We start from the raw sequence: 10,554 nt of genomic DNA, 5'->3' as shown, positions 1-10,554 counted from the left end.
CCAACATTGTTGCACATTGGTTCAACTCATGACTCAAGGATTTTCCAAACTCCTGACAGTGACAGCGGGTATGCACAGACAAATTTCTTGTTCATCCCCCATCTTCATCCAGTCAGACTTGAGCAACAGCGCTACAACCAAGCTCATATCCACACCAGAGGGCGAGTAGATCGCATGTTTGGTATATGGAAGAATTGTTTCCAGTGTCTCAGAAACGCATTGCTTTTCGAACCAAGACCATTCTGCCTTGTCATTATTGCAACAGCATTGCAGCATGGTTGCCCAGACCCTCATACTGAAGATGACAATGATTCACATGTTCCAATGGCTGAGGAAACCAATGACAGAAATGGACTCGTTTACAGAGATACTTTTGCTTTGCAGCATTTCTCATATCAAATGTATCTTGATGTGATACATAAATGATTGGCATGAATTCATCTGTGTTGTTTTGCTTTATGTACTGCATTTCTGTATATTTGTGTTAAGGACCCCTTTGACAACGAGATTGTTCATCTTAAGGGGTTTATCCTTCTAATAAATTGTTGTTGGACTGGTAACAAAAGTGCTGCCACTTCATCTCTTTCTCCGTCTCTTTCATAGACAACTCAACATGAAGGATTTTCATCTTTGACCTCACGTTCTTCTTTTAAATTTAATTCACACTCATGCAATTCTATGGCAAGTTTCTCTCGAATGTTCAGCATTTTTTCGCCTTGTCCTGCTGCCTGGGTTAGAGACACTGGCTGCTACTAGAGATGTCATGGGCTGGTTTTCATCCTTTTCTAGAAAATAATTCTAGTATTAGATTTGAGAAGAGCTCAAGAGTCAAGGTCATTACATCATTTGTATTATGAGAGTGCAAGTGATGACTAACGTTATATATTGAGTGGGATAGCACTTGCTAAATGAATGAGCCCTACCAAATGGAATGGTCCCCCAGCTGAACTGTCCAAATGGTCATGATCTGGGATACCTTCCAAGGGTTGCTGGCTTTCAATAATCCCAGTCAACAAGCCCCTCAGCTCATCTGTCTCTGGTCTTACTAACAATATAGACATTGTACTAGCAGTTCTGTATGATTTTTTTTTTAAGAACAGGACCTCTACATGATGGTTGGTCTTTATTGGTGTCACACACACAACACACATACACGCATGTGGGAGCAGTAACACCAGACACATGCATGCAGGGGGAATGGTGGCAGAGAAATGTGTCTTCTACATTTTCCCATCCTTGCTGTCCTTCCTCCAGAGAGACCAATTCCAAATGTCCAGTCGTGGTCAGGGACATGACAGGAGAGCGTTCTGCATGTTTTCAATTGGAGTTCTTTTGATGTTATATAGAGGAAACCCATGTGAGCACAGGGAGAACATGCAAACTCCACACAGAGAGGCCCCTCATGAGATAGCCCACCTGAGCACAGGGCACCAACAGGCATGGGGAGAACATGCCCCAGTGTTTATGTCACATTTCTGTGTATGTGCTATACAGTTAGGTCCCACCCTGTTATGTTAGATAAGAAAACATACATGTCAAAGTGACTTGTTAGTAAAATTGGGCCAACCATAAACAATCTTACCTGAAGTTGTTGGAGTTTCCGATTGGTTACTTTTTCATTTGAGTTGAATTCATCCATGCGTTCTTCTTCTTCTTTTCTGTTATTTAGGTTACATTAACACAATTTGCTTTAAGAAGGTCTTTTCAATTTCACTGAAATTGAAAATTTTCTTTTGCCTTTGTTCATTCTTTGGTTGGGTCAGGTGTCTAACTCCAGTTCCACACTCTGCTTAATGCTTATGTGGAAATATTCCACCCCAGGTTTTTATAGCATCCTCACCTTAGCGCCACATGCACATCGTTAATCTAAATGGGATTCCAAAAGATGATCTGACTAGTCCTTGATTACCTCAGTCTGAGACTCTGTGGTCTAAAACTAATTAATCTGAAGTTAAATAACGTCTCAGAAAGATTTAATTTAAGCCCTGAACAAGTATAAATATCAGAACATTGGCTAACTGTAGCTTTGGTTTGTGCCTCTCACATTGAGCTGCTGGTAGGGTTAGCAAGCCTGATAAGAGACTGCAGAGAGACAATGTCACACATGAACAAGAGATTTATTCCTTTTCTGTGGCAGTAAACACAACACATGGATCCGCCAATAACTAAATGTGCTATATTCAGAGCTTTTTCTTAGCTCTACTAGCTCAACATCGCTATTCATGCTACACTGAGCGGTGGTGGGTCCACGTCTCCTGACCATGGATGTATATAGAGCTTTACTGCCAATTTCTCCTAGTGGCCATTTGTGGTATTGCAGTGGAAAAAATCCCCTGCAGCCCAAAAAGCATTTTCCCCATAGACCACCAATATAACAGAGACGTTTATAAAACAGCAGGACACCTCAAACTGCAAATAAGGTCAGTTATTACTCTGTGTAATATGAATTTTCAATCCATGAAGGTTTTATATTTGTAAAATTTGTGACATCATCTCGATGTAAAGTCAAAGGGCCGATATTCAGTGGACCGCACAACGTGGAAGCGAGAAACTTTTTTGGCACATGTGCAAGGTGAGAAATTTTCATTCGATTGAAAAGGCGCCATCTTGGAGTCCAGTATCCAGTTTTTATAATGCATCAGTGCCCCTGATCCCCTGTGTCACAGTCTATGTAGCCAAGAGGCCAAGACCTCTACACTTGTTGCCTCTGTTGCATTTTTAAATATGCTATCCAATCCATCCAATGAAAGTGGGAGCTTTAGGGCTTTTCCGATGCCTCAGGATTAGTCTCAATGTTGTGAGTATACCCAGATTTAACACTTGAAACTGCTTTTTATTAATATCTTTAAGTCCTGTTTTATCATTTAGGAGACGAAGTTTGGGTGTTTTAGGAATAGGAAAGCCCAGTCCCTCTTCAGTAGCCTTTAAGATTTCTTCCCACAGTGGATGGACAACCGTACAGTTCCATAGAATATGTATTAAGGTCCCTTTCTTTTCATTACATTTCCAACATAAATCATTTTCTGAAAGACTCATCCTTTTTAATTTACTAGGGGTGAAATAGAATATATGTACAACCTTATATGCTATCCCTTTAGCTTTAGCTTTAGCTTCTCTTACCCTTTAACTTATATACAGGTTACACATTGAGATTCTGCATTAATACTTTGGATACATTTAGATACCAATACAAATGTAATACTGGATTATAAATCTGCATGCAGAGCTAGAATTGTTGCACTGTGGAAATTTGTCAGATTGGTCTTCCACCATTGAGTGGCAGCTAGTGTCTGCTGCATTTGCATAAACTGTGAGAGATGCAGAGTATAGTAATTTGCACAACAAACTGCTGAAACTATGAACAATATTCTTGTGCATGCATCCATGTTTCTTTGCATGTGTGTCTGTCTTTTATGATACACAGTGTTGTATTTAGTACAATAATTTGTGGTGTAAAGCAGTTCTTACTTCATGGTTTAATTGCTCCTCTGCCTTGCCGCCGCTGCTGCTGCCGGCAGCGACACACCCAGCCCTTCCCTCTGCACGTCGCAGTAGGATATTTTCACAGGAGGTGGGCACCTGCCTCAGTTTCCTCACTAATTGTTTCTAGGACCGGGGGCCTCTATAGTCCTGACATTTTTTGCACTGAGGTAACATTTCCTTGCATTATGGTCGCAGAATAGCTCCCCTTGTCCATTGTGCTGCACGTTAAAACTCCTTATGGATTCATGAACAGTGATGGGGGGAAAGTGGAGGGAGGGAAGGGGGGAGATTCCGGGGAATTCCAGCGGCATTCCTATCAGATTGCCTTCCTCTCTTTTCTTTTTTCTTTCAGCATAATCAGTGCAGCTCTGTGGTGTCAAGGCCATGTCAAGAGCTCTGTGCTAGTCACTTGATATGAATAACAACTTGCATACTTTTGCACCTTGACAACCATCTAAATAGATATTGATTTGAAATCTAATAGTGAGACAATCTGCAAGGACATTTAGGGAATTTTTTCAAAATTTTCTAGCAATGTGAAAAAAATGTGAAAATGTGAAAAAAAAACAGTAATGCAGACACGATTCAAGAAAATTACTAAACCAGTGTATTTTTTAAAAAAATTTAAAAAATTATCTCATCTCAGTAGAAAATTTGTTAATGCTCAATTAAATTAAATTCTGTTGGTATCACAGGCATGAGAGCAGCACAGAAATTTTTAAGTCGTTAAGACAGGCCTCCTCAAAGGAACAAAGACACTTTGGTTTTCTCATCCCAAACACACACACTTTAAGTGCAAACACTAAACACTTTCCCACTTATACTCTCATACAAGTATGAGAGAAACTGCAGCATCGAGTTTCACAGAGATTAAACCGAGAATCCTGCAACAAAGTGCCCTCAAAGCTGGAGATCCTATTATCCAAAGAGGAAAAAAAGACAAAAGAGAAAAGACAAATAAACAAAATAAGCGTTTGAAAAGGCTTCTTATCTGTGTTGGCAGTAAACAAAGAACAGAGAGTGTGCGGTAATGGAGGAAGACCGATGGAGGGTCAGTCTGAGTGCTGGTCTGATGATGGAACAGCTCTAAGCGGGTCGATGTGGTTGGTTTGACTCAAAAGCCTCAAGGCCAAAACCACCTACCTGTCACTGCCGTCTGATTATCCAACCGTCCATCCATTCACCAATCCATCAATCTTAACCAGTGGTGGACAGACCAAATGTACAAATTCTTCCCCCAATATACTTCATACATACCTTTTTCTTCAGGATACACTTCTGTATATACCCTAAAATGTCCAAAGGAAAGTAATCTGTGAAAAATACAAGTGAGAGAGCTAACAAAGCTACATATACTGAAGTCATAACATTCAAATCGTCTTAATTTTAGAATGCCAATTCTCTTTACCTTTCCATTTGTGCATTATTGTAACGGGAAAAGGAGAAAGATTTTGTGGGACAATAAATATGAGAGCAACACCAATGATTGATTTCCAAAGCTGTATCAGGAATAAATTTAAGTTTCGAGGTCCTCGACACAAATGGATTTGACTAATTGAGGCTGCTGAAGCCTCGTTTTAGCTTCAGCTGAACTTACAGTACAGATGTATTGCTGATTTTGTCCCCAACCTCTTACACAGTGTCTACACAGAATGCGTAGTGTCCCTTGAAAATATTGATTTAGGATAAATAAATATCATTAACAAAATCTGTATTCTTCATTCCTTCTCTCTTCCCTTTATTCCCTGCTTTATGATGATTGACAGGGCTAATAATAGCTAATGTTATGGGAATATCATGTATTCAAATGACACTTTTACAAACCTCCTCTGATTATAAGTTGTGCATTGGTTGGCTATAAACTAACCCTTAGCTATAAAACAACAAAGGCATATATTTCATGGCTATCAGAAACTTTTAACAATGAACATCAGAAAATAATGCATCGTAATTATGAATAAAGCAATCTCTGCCGTGATAAAATCAAAACCTGGGCTGTGATTCCATTTGTCTGATGCGCTGCTGTAGATTACGTTACATAACGTTAGCTAACGGGCTCAGCGTTAATTCAGTTAAGCTAACGTTAGTCTGTTATTGACCTCAATCACATCTGCATAAGAAGCTCCGGTCTGTTATAAATCTAGCTTAACATTAACATAACTTGCATGCAAATAAATTATTGAATTAACATATAAATCAAACGACATGTACATTGAAAACGGTGCCTCCATCACCCAGATTGATAACTACTACGCTAACTGCGCCGAAAGCTTTCAAGTGTGGCACCAATGTGCGTTCACGCGCTACACAGTGACGTAATGACCCTTCTTTCTTTTATAGTTTCCTTAATGAAGCATTAAACTCCATCTTCTCTTCAGCAGTGATCTAAGAAGTCTGTAAGCTATCATTTTATACATTTTTTTTTCTAATTTAATACTGTATCAGACCAAATCAGGTAAGTCCTTGGGTTCACTGCTAAGGGCTACTAGAACAGGTGCAAAGTTCAACACCTCAAACGACCCTGACTGTCCTGCATCCATAATTTATAATACACTTTACATAATTACAGCAGCCAAATTCTAGTAAGCAATGCAACCTCCTAGATTACCAGCTAATTGTTCCCATGTCCTTTACAAATAATAGAGAAAAGCTAAATAAAGAAATAAAGAGCAGACAGGAAAAGTGTTTCTCTTTTTATAAGACGGGAGCCGGATCAAGTCCAAGTTCAGGAGGAAGGTTGGACAGAGGAGAGCGTCAAGTGTTTTGAGGAGAAGTGGCCTCATGCTTGGATCCGCTCCAAAGCTTCAAGTCTTTAGATTTGCTACAGCACTTATGATGTTTATCTCTGAAGTTTTAAATCATCTCGGTATTGACATCTTGTTATTTTTCAGTGCCAGCAGAATGAGTTATTGGTTCAAAAGCCATGACTCAGTGCATGCATGAGTTTTAATCCATCTGTTCTCTTTGTATGAAGGCCACAAAGTTTGATAAGTGATTTCTTTATGTACAGTATCTTTGTCTGTGTGGCTCCTTTTTTTATGTCTTTTCTCCGTCCGTATTGTACGTGTTCGTGAGTGTTCGGGTGCTCCAGAGAGCGTACTGGAACATTTTCCCACTGCTTCGTGGAGCCGCCATTCTGTTGTCGCGAACCGGCAGCCACGCTGGTCATTGTATTTGTGTCCTGTGTATCACTTCCTGCGTCAGATTGTGGATTGTTATGAAAACAATGGTGTGTTTCGCCTTGAAAGGACACCTCAATCATTTACCACTAGGCATGTAAACGCAGACGTATACAGCGCTGTTGCTCTGAGACAATATGTATTTTTCCCCTCCATGCTGTCACTTGAATGCAGCCTGATCCGACAGTCGATGTAATGAATCATAATTTAGATGTGAGCATTGCCCTGATTTTTTTTTTTTTTTTCATACTAAATACAATACAATGAACTGTAACTGGCATTCAGCACTCACTGCAACAGGGCGCCAAGTTTCTAAACCCCTCCCATTTCTTTTTGATAAAAAGAAAAATCTAAAAAGGAGATTATCTTAAAGATAATGAGGTCAACAATGTATATTTACAGTGAAAACGGAAGATTTGTGTGTTCCTTTAGTGTTCCACAAGAGCCTCTCTATAAAAGGGGTTAATTTGCTGTAAATTCAACCAGTGCAGGGCATCACCTACTTTACTATACTTAACCAAAAATATTCGTGTGAGCCAAGGCAAACATGCCCACCTCCACAAATATGCAGTCAAGCACACACTTGTCGCTCCTGGTCGTGGTTGTGGTGATGGTGGTGAGAGTGAAGCCTCTCCCGCATCCCAGTTCACCTCCCACCGAGGATGTTGTGCAAAGAAGAGAAGAAAAAAAAAGGGAAAAAAAAAAAAAATCAAAGCAAAATAAAGGCCAATGCAAGTCTTTGTCAGAAAAACTAACATGTTTAGACTGAATGGCATTCTTCAGATCAGGAAGTCTGTCTATATTAGGCTGTTTTTAGATGTTGCTGCTTCTGCTGAGTGCAGTAACTCACTGCTGAGGCTAAGTACAGTAGTTTCTTTTTGAAAAGTATATATTTTGTTTTACATTTATGTCATGGCTGTATGTACTAGTCACTTTGCAGATGCAGATTATTCTATATTCAACGTGAGATCAGCTCATAAAATATATGTATTGTCGGGTAAATTTCTTGAATCTGTCTTGTTTTAGCTTGCTAACAAAATGACTTTTGACATTCTGTAAGAAGTTTTCAAAACTGACAAAGATTGGAGAGTTTCCTCAGATTCTAGAGGAGTTTTTCTTCAGTTTTTATTGAACAAAAAATAGTTAAAATTAAATTAAAACATAAAAATCTGATTTTAAAATAAATAATACACCAATTTATGTGAATATCATATTTTAAAAATACCACCTGCAGCATAAACACGCTTCATTTTAAACCATTTTTCTTTTTTTTAAGGACTGGAAATCACTTTGCATTTTCTCCCCATTTGTCTCTTTGTGTTTTATGACTGTAATCATTTTCTGAGCTCACAACAAGACGACTTTATTTACTGAAAACTGCAATTACATCTGATGTAAAATTAAATTATGTAATTAAATCTGATGTTTAAAACAAATTAGACTTTGTGGCGCTTCTACTTTTTCTTAAATATTTAAGAAAAAATCCATTTTGAGTTAATTAAATAAAACACGCCTACAGATTAACAACTCCTGAGCATCAACCTCTATCCATTTTTAAAACTATATATGGTAGCTTTGAATAACAACCCACAAGGAACTTTTTTTTTTTCACTTGTGAGGTAACCCACATCTTCATCTTTTCATCAAAAAAAATATGTTCATTCACACTCACACCGCAGAACATCGTGTGGATAACACACAGGGAAAGTGGTGGTTTTCTTCCATTATCTGCTGCCACAGCCGAAGACCATCAGATGAACCACACAAAGGCCACATGTAGATAAAAGACAGACACCTCAGATATGAGGGTACTTGACTTACAAAACAAGATTGTAAGGAGGATTGGACTGGATCAACAATATTTTTTAAAACTCACCGCTCACTGCTGACATTCACAGGTATTATTTCAGTATTTTAAGGTTTTTATGTGATTCTGGTCCAGTGTAGTTTACAGTAAAATTAAAAATTACACCATATACAACTATTTTTCAATTGATTAATGTGTTTTGTAGGAAAGACAATGCAACCTACAGTTTTGGCAAAATTACACTGAATCAGGTGTTAGTCCAAGTCCTCCAAGTGAATTTCTTTAAGGGTGGTTCGGGTTGTAAAGGTGAACATCTGACACTCTTAAACCTCCTCCACAAACTCTCCTTCTCTCAGAGATCCCAGCACGGAGACACTCAACGGGTCACTAAGACCGAAGTCCTGATCTGTCCGCCCCCTGTCTGTTGACCCTTTGACCCGTCAAGACACCCAAACCTGCTTTGAAAAGCGCAGAGAGATGTCTTTTGTCTGAGTGAGTGTTTGCACATCTCTTTGTGTGTAGTGTGTTCATGTGTTAAGTCCTACACTCATAAAACGTTTAGGATTAGACAGAGTTTGATCCACATCCACATGCTCACTGATCTGACCTCTCAGGTATGCAGGATACAGGTGGGCGCCTCAAAACATTCCTGTTTTTTAAAAGCCTTTTTCCTCCACAGTTCACAGAAAGCCCCTTGAGCTTACGCAGGTATTAATTTGCAGTGATTACCTGGAGCTTCACAGGACCTGCAGCACCTACAGCCAGCAATCTCAGACGTCTGTGGGGAGGAGGTGGGTGGGGGAGGGGAGGGGGGGGTGGCCGTTTTGTTCCTTCCTTTTATGGCTGCAGAGCTTAATGAGATGTTTACATGCAGCTGGGTCTGGGAACCCGGGGCCCATATGCTGTCATGTAAGATGACAGGGACCTGCTTTGTGTTTCTGGCCTTGTTAAGGAGGTTTTAGAGCTGAAATCAGAGCCTTTGGTTGCCACCAACCTGCAAGTGATAAGTTAAGAGATCTGCCTCTGGGTCACTTGGTAGATGCAGATTTTTACTTTCAACATGAGATCAGCTCTTAAAAAAATCAATATTGTCTGGTAAAAAGCTTGAATCTGCTTTGTTTCAGCAGATAACACAATGACTCAAAGTATTTTTGGGAGTATTTAATCCTTTACAGGTCAAGTCAGGGAAGAAGAAGACTGCAAGCTAGGAAACAAAATGATAAGTAAGATTTATAGCTGTGTTTGTGCTGAAATAAAAGATAGTAAGTGGGGTCAGGACAGTTTAATAGGTGCTAAACAAAAACAAAAATGAATGCAAAGAATGTTGGCAACAAAATTAACCTGGACTCCTTCTTCTCAGACTTGGAGGTGCTGATTCTCATCCTCGCAGCTTCACACGACTGCAAACTGACCCCCATTTACTTAGATGCCTTTAAGTTCACTTAGGGAAAGAGTTTTCTTTTATGACATTTTCAAACCTGCTTTGTTTAGTCCGATGGAATTGGTCTTTGGTTGGTTTTCGTCATTGGTCCAATCAGCAATAATACTCCATATAAAGTGAGAACCAAAACAACCGCCAAACTCTGGAGCGGTTTGTTTGTGGTGGGAACGTGATCTGACCTCTATCTGACCCGACTACGAGGCTGCAACTTTAAGCTAAACAGCTCCTGTAGCCAGGTGTGCTTTGCATGCTGGGATGTGTGAAATCAGCAGTTGCTACCAGTTAGCCAGAGAATGAAAGGAGGTCCGACCTGGACTAACAACAAAGTACCTTGCATTTAGCCTGAGGACCTTATTCAGGACCTCCTTCCTGTGTTTATGTTCTTGCTCCCACCCCCCCAGACACATATGACCAATGAGAGAAGAGAGTGTTCTCACCTGCATGAAAAGAAACCAAACTGAGTTCGCCAACTGATCCACTGATTCAGACCAGAGCAAACAGTATAGATTTGACTGTAGACTGTATTACTGAGTTACCAGAACAACTTGTCATCAGTTGTAGAAGAAGTAATCAAATCCTTTACTTTGGTAAAAGTCCTGCATGAAAAATCCTACTAAAAGTACCAATACAACAGTGTTATGGAG

At 39.5% G+C, this 10,554-nt stretch overlaps 1 long non-coding RNA gene across 1 annotated transcript; it reads right to left on the bottom strand.

The window, feature by feature from the left end:
• Positions 1–1,108: 1,108 nt before the first annotated feature.
• LOC121881241 lies at positions 1,109–1,663 on the bottom strand. Its single transcript, XR_006091728.1, has 2 exons — positions 1,583–1,663; positions 1,109–1,506 (listed from the first exon to the last, which is right to left on the bottom strand). It is a non-coding gene; the product is annotated as an uncharacterized LOC121881241 (long non-coding RNA).
• Between the last annotated feature and the right edge of the window lie 8,891 nt (positions 1,664–10,554).

Source organism: Thunnus maccoyii, chromosome 16, assembly GCF_910596095.1.
Source record: "Thunnus maccoyii chromosome 16, fThuMac1.1, whole genome shotgun sequence".
In the NCBI taxonomy this organism is placed as follows: Eukaryota; Metazoa; Chordata; class Actinopteri; order Scombriformes; family Scombridae; genus Thunnus; species Thunnus maccoyii.
The sequence above is the reverse complement of the archived record's forward strand: the minus strand, read 5'-3'. Positions and strand labels throughout refer to the sequence as shown.